The following is an 11,693-nucleotide window of genomic DNA, read 5'->3' as shown; positions in this document are numbered from 1 at the left end:
ATATCTTTTAGGACACATGTGAAAGGAGCATCCTGAATCCAATATCCACTCGTGGTTTTGATCACCTTTAGAAACCACCAATACTTATGCAAAGTCATATCCATCTGAAGCTACGGCCAGAGTACAATCTTCCTTGGGTTTTCATGTTGCTTCCCTTTCCTTACTGGACAGTCTCTTCTTAGATGCCCAACCTTCTGATAGGCATAACACTTTATATTACCCAAATTTCTGTTCTGGTATCTTCCTCGACTCTTCGATCTGTATTTTGGCCTGTATTTCCCATTGGGTGTCTTCCTATTACTTCTGTCCCTCGCCGTAAGACCTTCTCCATGTGATTCAGTGTTTGTGCTTGACTTTCTTTAAAGTTCCTTGGATTGAATATCACACATAACTTCTTCCAAGGTTATCGTCCGTTCCCTTCCATAGAGCAAAGCATCTCTGAAATTTTCAAATGCTTTTGGAAGAGCATTCAGAAGTATCAAAGCCCGATCTTCATCCTCAATCTTTACTTCAATATTCTCCAAGTCATCCAATATCTTGGTGAATTCTTCGATCTGGTCTTTAAGGTTCTTCTCATCCATGATCAAAAAGGAATACAACCTCTGTTTCATGTACAGATGGTTAGCTAGAGATTTCGTCATGTATAAATTCTAGAGTTTAAGCCACACCGCCGCTGCAGATTCTTCTCTGGCCACCTCCTAAAGAGGTCTATCACCGAGACAGAGAATAATTGTACTGTGTGCTTTCTCGAGTAATTTGTGAGACCTCGGTTCTAAACAAATAATCTTGGGATTAAACAACAATAAGGCATTCAAGATCCAATATTAAAAGCAATAAATTTTTTTTTTTAAAAAAATAATAGTGCTCCGCTCGATCGGTAAAATCTTACCGATCGAGCGAGCCAAAAAATTCCTCCCATTTTGTCAGGGTAAAACCAGCTCTGCTCGATCGGTAAGATCTTACCGATCGAGGGGCCAACAAAATGGAAAAACAGAGAAAGGCAAAAATTGTAATCGCTCGATCGGTAACATCTTGCCGATCGAGCGGTGACAGTACAGAATAGAAAAACAACAGAATTCTAGCTGAAACTCAGCCCTAAACATTCAATTCATAACCATGCATTGCAATCAAACTTTCTCCAATTAATACATAAAGTTCTAGGGTTGTTCAACCGCTCAAAAGTATAGAATATGCAATGACAACCTTTAAACAAAAGCTTGCATAATCAATACAACAAAAACCACGAAGTTCGAGATCTAAACATGTTCTAACATAAACTAGGTAGACATGCTGACACGACTCCTAGACCGAGTCCCACTACTAGATCTCCCTTTTGTTGCTAAGCATGTCTTCGCTGACTTGGTCCTGCCCCACCTGTTGCCAAGTACACATACAAAACAAAGCAACAGCCGGATAAACCGGTGAGAAAGATACTCCCAGTAAAAGCAACATAACAAGTAATGAAATCAGTAAACATGCTTTCCAGACAACACGTAATCAATATCAACGTAATGAAGTGCATGTCTTTAAATTGGGATATCAAATCTGATAAACGAGGGATTGCTGCTGTGCTTATGGGATCCCGAGGATGAGATCACGTAACGACTCACCGACTCTCCCAATCTAAGTGGTGCCACGTATCCCACTCCCCTAGACTTTGAGCAACTATAATGAGTATTCTAGCATCAGGCGAAACGACTACGACCTAGGCCACTCAATCATAGTTCCCAAACGTCTAAACAAAAAGGGCGGTTCTGCCCGCTGAAATCAAAGTTGGCTCAAGATGAATGCATAACCAAAAACATAACATAAGCCTCATAACAAAACTCAACTAATCAACAAAATACGAGTTCAACATGCTAGAACAAGTATTGATGCAATATGTGATTTGAAAAGGGAAACTCGAGAACCAACTGTCCCGAGTATGCTATCCCGCTAACGATGACTGTTTTTACCTTTCAATGTCGTAGCTCCAACTCTGGAAACGCTACAACAAAAGTTTTAAATCAAAAACTAAACAATCCCAACAACAACAACAACGGTACAAGGTAATCTCTTTACCGATCTTCGTCCATCTCTTGACGCTCAACAGCTGTTAACTCCGGGCTTGACAACTCCAACGAAACTGTACGGAGACAAAATATGATCAACATCATCGAACAAACTCAAAGCCCAAAGTACAACAACTCAAATCGACGGCATAAAGGCTATAAACTGATAAATCGGAAACGCAGACAGCAGTTCAATACCGATATCAATACGAATCAATGCTAAAACAACAATATCAAGGCAATTCCAACAAATCTCAAAACCAATTTTCGAACAAGGCTTCCGAAAATCAACACAATTCCGAACGACGCTCAAATTCAAAACCAATAGATAATAAACGATCAGAACTCCGCCAATAACAACATACTCGAATCTCAAGAGATTCTAACAACATCCAAAAACTAGAATGAATCCGATTGTAGAAAGACTTACGATTAAACGAAGCTCTCGTTGCAGTGATCATTAATCTGCCTTCAGAAATAAATTTCAACGGCCGGATCGAGCTCGGACTGAATTCAGAAAGCTTGGAGGCTCAATGGATCGGCTTCAATGGAGGAGGCATTCTTGGGGAAGATGGAGGAGACTTTTCAACTTAATTCTAAGTGTAGATAATATATAAAACTCAATATTTGCGTTTTAGTCCCTGAAATTTCCAAAATTTGCAAAATGGACCCTGATCAAAATAAAGTCGGCTCGTGAACTCTGTAATCTCCGATTAACTCGAAATCAATCATAATCGCAACTCATAAGATAGAATAAAGAACTAAAAACAGTAAGAAGAACTCACGTCATCCGAATAACTCAGGAAAACGCTGTCTTATGTCGGATTCTGTCTCCCAAGTCGCTTCCTCGACCCCGTGACGGCTCCACTGCACTTTCACCAACGGAATCAACTTGGTTCTGAGATGTTTCTCTTTCCGATCAAGGATCTGAATCGATCGTTCAAAATAACTCAGAGTCTCATCTAACTCGGCTTCATCAGGCTGAAGGATATGAGAAGGATCTGGATGATACTTTCGCAACATAGAGACGTGAAAAACGTCGTGAATACCAGATAAAGACGGAGGAAGTGCAAGTCTGTAGGCAAGATCGCCTATCTTCTCGAGAATCTCATACGGACCAATGAATCTCGGAGATAACTTCCCTCTCTTACCAAATCTGACAGTACCTCTAAAAGGAGAAATCTTAAGGAATACACGGTCTCCCTACTCAAAACTAAGAGGTCTACGTCTGACATTTGCATACTTCGCCTGTCTGTCCTGAGCTGACTTCATTCTAGACTGAATGACCTTAACTTGTTCTGCCATATCTCTAAGCATATCCGGTCCCAAATCAGGTGACTCGGACAAATCATCCCAAAACAACAGAGATCGGCATTTCTTACCGTACAATGCCTCAAAAGGAGCCATACCGATACTCGCTTGGAAGCTGTTGTTGTAAGAAAACTCGACAAGAGGCAAAGAATCTTGCCAACTAGTGCCAAAGTCTAGCACTACCGCTCACAGCATATCCTCTAACGTCTGTATAGTCCGCTCTGACTGTCCATCTGTGTGAGGATGATAAGCTGTACTCAGATGCAATCTAGTACCAAGTGCCTCCTGCAGACTATGCCAAAAGTGCGAAGTGAATATAGGGTCTCTATCTGAAACGATCGACTTCGGCATACCATGCAATCTCACAACATTCCTAACATACAACTTAGTTATCTGATCATGACGATACGTAATCCTGTACGGAATAAAACAAGCAGACTTCGTCAATCGGTCGATCACTACCCAAATAGCATCGCATCCTCGAACGGATCGTGGTAGCTTTGTGACGAAATCCATAGAAATGTGATCCCATTTACATTCAGGAACAGATAGACTGTGCAATAGACCACCTGGTCGCTTCCGCTCTGCTTTCACTTGCTGACAGTTCAAACATCGAGATACAAACCTCGCAACATCGCTCTTCATTTTCTTCCACCAGAACTGATTCTTCAGATCGTTATAAATCTTACGACCTCCAGGATGAACACTGAACCGGCTGCAATGAGCCTCTCGGAGAATACGCTGTCTCAACTCCGAAATATCAGGCACAAAAATACGGTACAAAACATCATCTCTAACCTGGAATTCAGACTGATGCCCATGCCCAGATCTGACTTTCTCTACTGAAACCTGAATGCTCGGCTCAGACTTCTGTGCTTCTCTGATCGCAACAAACAACTCCGGCTTGGCTTGAATAGCAAACACTCTGATAGTCTTCCTATCTGTTTCAAACTCTGAACCAGAAGTGCAACAATCATCGATCAACCGAGAAACACCGATAGTCGAAAGAGATAGAGAACAAAGCTTTCGTCTCAAGGCATCGGCAACTGCATTCGACTTTCCGGGGTAATACTTGATCTCACAGTCGAAATCCTTCAACAAATCTAACCATCTTCTCTGTCTCATATGCAACTCTGCCTGTGAAAATAAATACTTATGGCTCTTATGGTCAGAAAAGATCTCGAAAGATTCACCATAAAGATAGTGACGCCAAATCTTCAATGCAAATACGATCGCAGCTAGTTCAAGATCATGAACCGGATAATGAGTCTCGTGCAGCTTCAGCTGCCTCAATGCATACGCTATCACATGCTTATGCTTCATAAGAACACAACCCAAGCCTCGGTTAGAAGCATCAGAATAGACTGTGAAACCCCTAGTACCTTTCGGAATAGAAATAATTGGAGCACTGGTCAGTCTCCTCTTTAGATCAACAAAGCTAGCCTCACAATCTGCAGTCCAGACAAAAGGCGCATTCTTCTGTGTTAGCTGGGTAATTGGCTTGGAAATAGACGAGAAACCCTCGATGAATCGGCAGTAATAACCAGCTAAACCCATGAAGCTTCGGATCTCAGGTACTGATGTCGGTCTAGGCCAATTCATAACCGCTTCAATCTTGTTGGGATCGACAGAAATCCCATCACCTTAAATGATATGACCGAGGAAGACAACCCGATCTAACCAGAATTCACATTTAGATAGCTTGGCAAACAACTGCTCAACTCGCAAAATCTGCAAAACGGTCCTCAGATGCTCTGCATGGTTAGTACGATTCTTAGAGTAGATAAGAATATCGTCGATGAAGATAATGACAAACTCATCTAAATAGCGCTCGAAAATACGGTTCATCAAACCCATAAAAACCGCTGGAGCATTAGTCAATCCGAACGGCATGATTATAAACTCAAAATGACCATACCTCGTTCTGAATGCGGTCTTAGGAACATCTTCTTCTCGTACGCTTAGCTGATGACAACCTGACCTTAGATCGATCTTCGAATAGACAGAAGAACCCTGCAGCTGATAAAAAAGGTCATCTATTCGGGGTAAAGGATACCTGTTCTTTACTGTATCCTGATTCAATTGGCGGTAGTCGATACAGAGCCGCATAAAACCATCCTTCTTCCGAACAAACAGAACAGGAGCACTCCAAGGCGATACACTAGGTCTGATGTATCCCTTGGCAATCAAATCCTCAAGTTGTTCCTTCAACTCTCTCAATTCAATAGGTGCCATACGATAAGGAGCTTTTGAAATGGGTTGAACACCTGGCACTAAGTCGATGCTGAATTCGATCTCTCGAATAGGCGGCAATCCAGGAACATCTTTCGGAAACAAATCAGCAAAATCTCTAACCATTGGTAAATCTACCAAAGCTGGGCTAGATTTCAGTACATCAACGACATAGACCAAAAATACTTCTGCACCTCTTTGTAACAAAAGAGTCATAGATAACACTAAAATCAAAGGAATTCTAGATCGAGAACCCTTACCAAAGAATTTCCACTCGTCTGCCATTTCAGGTCTGAACCTGACAACTTTCTGAAAACAATCGACTGTTGCCCTGTACTAGGTTAAAGCATCTATACCAATAATACAATCAAAATCTGACAGTCCAAGTACAATACAATCGAACTCTAACAAATTTCTCTCAAAACAGAGTTCACAGTTCCTGAATAATCTGACAGAAACAATTCCTCCACCCAAAGGTGAAGTAACAGCTACTACAGTAGGCAACAACTCAGTAGGCAAAACATGTAATAACACAAATTTCTCAAAGATAAAGGAATGGGAAGCACCTGTATCTATCAAGACATGAGCAGAATAACCGAAAATCGAACAGTTACCTGCTATAACGTCGTCTGGTGCTGCCTGAGCCTGATCCTCTGTCAGTGCAAAGACACGTGTCTGCTGTCTCGGAGGCTGGTTCGCACTAGAGTTACCTCCCTGTCTATTATGCTGCTGGGGTTGGAAAGAGTGCACTGCAGACGACTGCCTCTCAGGCTGCGCTGTAGGTCGAGATGAACTTCCACTCTAAGCTCGATCTTTGTTACGCTGAGGGCACACCTTAGAGAAGTGTACCGGTTGCTGATAGGTGTTACAGTTCCCGAAAACTCCCACACACTGATCCGGCGAGTGTCTTCCCCCACACTTGCTGTAGTACATGGATGAAGATCCAGAACTCTGTCCTGAACCAAACTGTCGGGAACCACTGGAACTAGATGAACTGTTTCCCTGCTTCTTGAACTGTTTCCCTCTTGCTTTATACTGATCCTTTCTATTTACCCCACTGTTTCCACCTTCGTACCTCTGTTGTTGGTTCTGAAACTGAGGTGGTTGATTCTGATGCTGAGATGGTTGGTTCTGAAACTTCCTCTGCTGCTGAGACACCATCTGATTACCTCTCTGCCTCCACAAGCCTGCTTCCGCTCCCTTTGCGTGATTCATGGCATCCGCAAAGTTATCTGGCCTAGCGGTGTTCACCAACGTGAAGATGTCGGGATTCAAGCCGTTGATAAACTGATCAGCTTAGGCTTCTTCACTGTCGGCAATGTGCGGGAAAAAACGCAACAAGCTATCAAACTTGGCTACGTACTCCTCAATGTTCAAACTCCCTTGCCTCAGATTGGAAAACTCGGCTCCCTTGTCCTTTCGGTACGAAACAGGAAAAAACCACTTATAAAACTCAGTTTTGAAAAGAGACCAATCAACAACTGTACCTCTGTTCTCCATGGATCTCTTGGTCGTGATCCACCAGTTCTTGACAACACCACGCAGCTGATGAATGACTAACCTGGTTCGGCGGTCATCTGTATAATCCAGGGAATCGAACAGCTGATCAATGTCATCCAACCAACTCTCACAGTCAACTGGACTCTCAGTACCCATCAACAAAGGCGGATTAAAAGACTGAAACCTCTTCAGCAAGTTTTCCATAGGAGTTGTTGTAGCATCCAACTGATCAACTTCAGTACTAGCTTGCTCAGTCGCAGGAATAACTGTCGATGAGTTTCTGTTTATCACTCGACGAGGACCCATCTGATAATCAAAGATTAGGACACGATATATCTCAATTGCTACAATCGGTGCCCTTACAATCGCTTGGAATACCGGATACCAGTAGATAACAGAAACAGATATACTCAAGTAGATCATGCTTTATTATTTAAATCACATAACCACGTAATTCAAATAATTCTTAAACAATAAAGCATGCTCGCATGAAATTAAGTACATAGTTAAATAATTCAAACACATGCGAGGAGCCAATACACGCAGACTCGATCTACCCCGCTAACTCTAGTTCAACCAAGAATCTTAACTCATTGATACCACTTAATGTGAGACCTCGGTTCTAAACAACTAATATCGGGATTAAACAACAATAAGGCATTCAAGATCCAAGATTAAAAGAAATAATTTTTTTTTTTAAAAAAATAATAGTTCTTTGCTCGATCGGTAAGATCTTACCGATCGAGCGAGCCAAAAAATTCCTCCCATTCTGTCCGGGTAAAACCAGCTCCGCTCGATCGGTAAGATCTTACCGATCGTGCGGCCAACAAAATGCAAAAACAGATAAAGGCAAAAATTGCCATCGCTCGATCAGTAACATCTTTTCGATCGAGCGGTGACAGAACAGAGTAGAAAAACAGCAGAATTCTAGCTGAAACTCAACCCTAAACATTCAATTCATAACCATGCATTGCAATCAAACTTTCTTCAATTAATACATAAAGTTCTAGGGTTGTTCAACCGCTCAAAAGTATAGAATATGCAATGAAAACCTTTAAACAAAAGCTCTCATAATCAATACAACAAAAACCACGAAGTTCGAGATCTAAACATGTTCTAACATAAACTAGGTATACATGCTGACACGACTCCTAGACTGAGTCCCACTACTAGCTCTCCCTTTTGTTGCTAAGCAGGTCTTCGCTGACTTGGTCATGCCCCACCTGTTGCCAAGTACACATTCAAAACAACGCAACAGCCGGATAAACCGGTGAAAAAGATACTCCCAGTAAAAGCAACATAACAAGTAATGAAATCAGTAAACATGCTTTCCAGACAACACGTAATCAATATCAACATAATGAAATGCATGTCTTTAAATCGGGATATCAAATATGATAAACGAGGGATTGCTGCTGTGCTTATGGGATCCCGAGAATGAGATCACGTAACGACTCACCGACTCTCCCAATCGAGGTGGTGCCACGTATCCCACTCTCCTAGACTTTGAGCAACTATAATGAGTATGCTAGCACCAGGCGAACCGACTATGACCTAAGCCACTCAATCATAGTTCCCAAACGTCTAAACAAAAAGGGCGGTTCTGCCTGCTGAAATCAAAGTTGGCTCAAGATGAATGCATAACCAAAAACATAACATAAGCCTCATAACAAAACTCAACTAATCAACAAAATACGAGTTCAACATGCTAGAACAAGTATTGATGCAATATGTGATTTGAAAAGGGAAACTCGAGAACCAACTGTCCCGAGTATGCTATCCCGCTAACGATGACTGCTTTTACCTTTCAATGTCGTAGCTACAACTCTGGAAACGCTACAACAAAAGTTTTAAATTAAAAATTAAACAATCCCAACAACAACAACAGTACAAGGTAACTCCGGGCTTGACAACTCCAACGAAACTGTACGGAGACAAAAGATGATCAACATCATCGAACAAACTCAAAGCCCAAAGTACAACTCAAATGGTTTGAAATCTCAAAACTCAAACCGACAGCATAACGGCTATAAACTGAATAAACCGAAAATGCAGAAAGCAGTTCAATACCAATATCAATATGAATCAATGCTAAAACAACAATATCAAGGCAATTCCAAAAAATCTCAAAACCCAATTTTTGAACAAGGCTTTCGAAAATCAACACAATCCGAACGACGCTCAAATTCAAAATCGACAGATAATAAATGATCAGAACTCCGCCAAGAACAACATACTCGAATCTCAAGCGATTCTAACAAAATCCAAAAACTAGAATGAATCCGATCGAAGAAAGACTTACGATTAAACGGAGCTCTCGTTGCAGTGATCACTAATCTGCCTTCAGAAATAAATTCCAACGGCCGGATCGAGCTCAGACTGAATTCAGAAAGCTTGGAGGCTCAATGAATCAGCTTCAATAGAGGAGGCGTGCTTGGGGAAGATGGAAGAGACTTTTCAACTTAATTCTAAGTGTAGATAATATATAAAACTCAATATTTGCGTTTAGTACCTGAAATTTCCAAAATTTGCAAAATGGACCTTGTCAAAATCAAGTCGGCTCGTGAACTCTGTAATCTCCGATTAACTCAAATAAACTCATTTAAGATTAAAACGGGGCGTTAAAAATTCATGCTTGTTCTTTATCTCATCAGACATCTTCTCCTTCTTCTTAAGAGCTTCCACCAATCTTTGTTGAATCAGGATTGCCCGTATCTTAATTCTCCAGAGCGAGAAATCGTTCTTGCCCATAAACTTCTAAATATCAAACTTCACTGATGCCACCATCTTTTATTAGTTTCCCATAGACGGCCCCACTTGTTAGGAATCAATCCAGAAATTCAATATTCCGAGAATTACAGACAAACGATCACACAGCAGAAAAAAACACAATCCCAACGATCAGATAAAACCAACGCACACAGATCAAACTCAACACTCACGCAAAAGCAAATAAACTACACAAGTGTTTACGTGGTTCGGCAAAGAATTTGCCTACGTCCACGAGAGAGCAACACAATCACTTTATTAATCACCAACCGAACAATCCAAGCTTAATCAACATAGCTTATTATAGAGATGGAATAATTCAATTATAAATTCAACATGGTCCAACCCGATAAGCCTTCATTCATTAGTCTGATCTGCTCTTGTACTTCTCGATCTGCATTGATCTGCCTTTGATCTGACCATGAACTCATCTGATCACTGAATTCATCTGATCTGTACTCTTTTATCTGATCTTTTATCCATCCTTATTCAATCTGATAGAAGCATAATTCAACGATTTATGGGTTGATTGTGTGGCTTGTTATCCCTTGGGAAACAGAAAGAAAGAATTAGATGGGCATGAGCTCAACTGATTACAGATTTATGTGTCTTCTGGCTTGAATTTGCAGACGAATGCACAACCAATCAAAATTATTTTCGATTGGAAATTAGCCAGATTTTCTTAAGAAGATTTAAGAAACACAGAAACTAGATTAAAGCAATGAGAATTCAGTGGAGAACGCAGAATTAAGATATGAGTTGAAGACTCCAATTAGAGTGAATGAATTCTGTTACGAATGAGTATATAATTGTGCTAGATGTTTCAGAAAGGAGATATTTAATTCTGAAAGAGACGCAAAACAACGAGTTCAATGTCCATCTAAAAATTAAGCTTTTATCAGAAAAGAAAGAAAGTAGAGGTGACAGAATTCATGCATTTTAGAGCCTAAATGTATAAAGAGTTTTAGTTGAAGTTGAGAAGCGGTTACCAGATGGGTTCAGTGACAATTTAGTAACTCCAAAATTGGAATAAGATACAATTAGAAAGATTATGTCACTAAACTACCACGATAAGTCAGAATGCGTGATGCAAACTGTGATAGTTATAATCAGATTGATTTGAGTTACTGGATAAGATGATATATATATATATATATATATATATAATTATGACCAGATCACTGATATGTGGGTCAGAATTGTTGTGAGATTGCATAGTAAGCCAAGAATTATGGTTTTAGATTGAAACTTTAGGTTTACTATTGATTTATAATGCAGATTGTCAGTAACTCTGGGTACTCTTAAATGTGAGAATACAATATATCATCCTTAGATTTATGGGTAGTCAGAACAGACTAATTAGATTTCAATAATACGTTGTATTAGATGTAATGCAGGTATGAGTAGATAGTTGTTAAGAAGTTAGTGATATGATGAAATTACAAGAATTATTAAAATCTATTGTCGAGATAAAGACTTTAGATTTATTTGATAGAGTGTTGCATCGATTGTTCGATATTTTGAGTGTTTGGTTATATGTGATTACATTATACCATTCTCCGATCGATGGATTGTCTAAGTTGACTTTCCAGATTTCCGAGTATATACTCAGAACTCTAGTACCTGATTCGGTATTAGCTGACTCGATGTTTTGCCACTTGATTATTATGATTCCGTTGATAGGTATCTGATAGATATAGAGATAGTGTTTTGATTATGTGATGATTAGAAAATCAGAGTTTCTTTGTGTTTAAATAGTATTTCAGAAGTATTAGTTATCAGATCAGATGTGATTTGAGAAAAAACAAAAAATGTAAAGATTGATCTGTA

Source organism: Henckelia pumila, chromosome 1, assembly GCF_033568475.1.
Source record: "Henckelia pumila isolate YLH828 chromosome 1, ASM3356847v2, whole genome shotgun sequence".
Lineage (NCBI taxonomy): Eukaryota > Viridiplantae > Streptophyta > Magnoliopsida > Lamiales > Gesneriaceae > Henckelia > Henckelia pumila.
Note: the sequence above shows the minus strand (reverse complement) of the source record.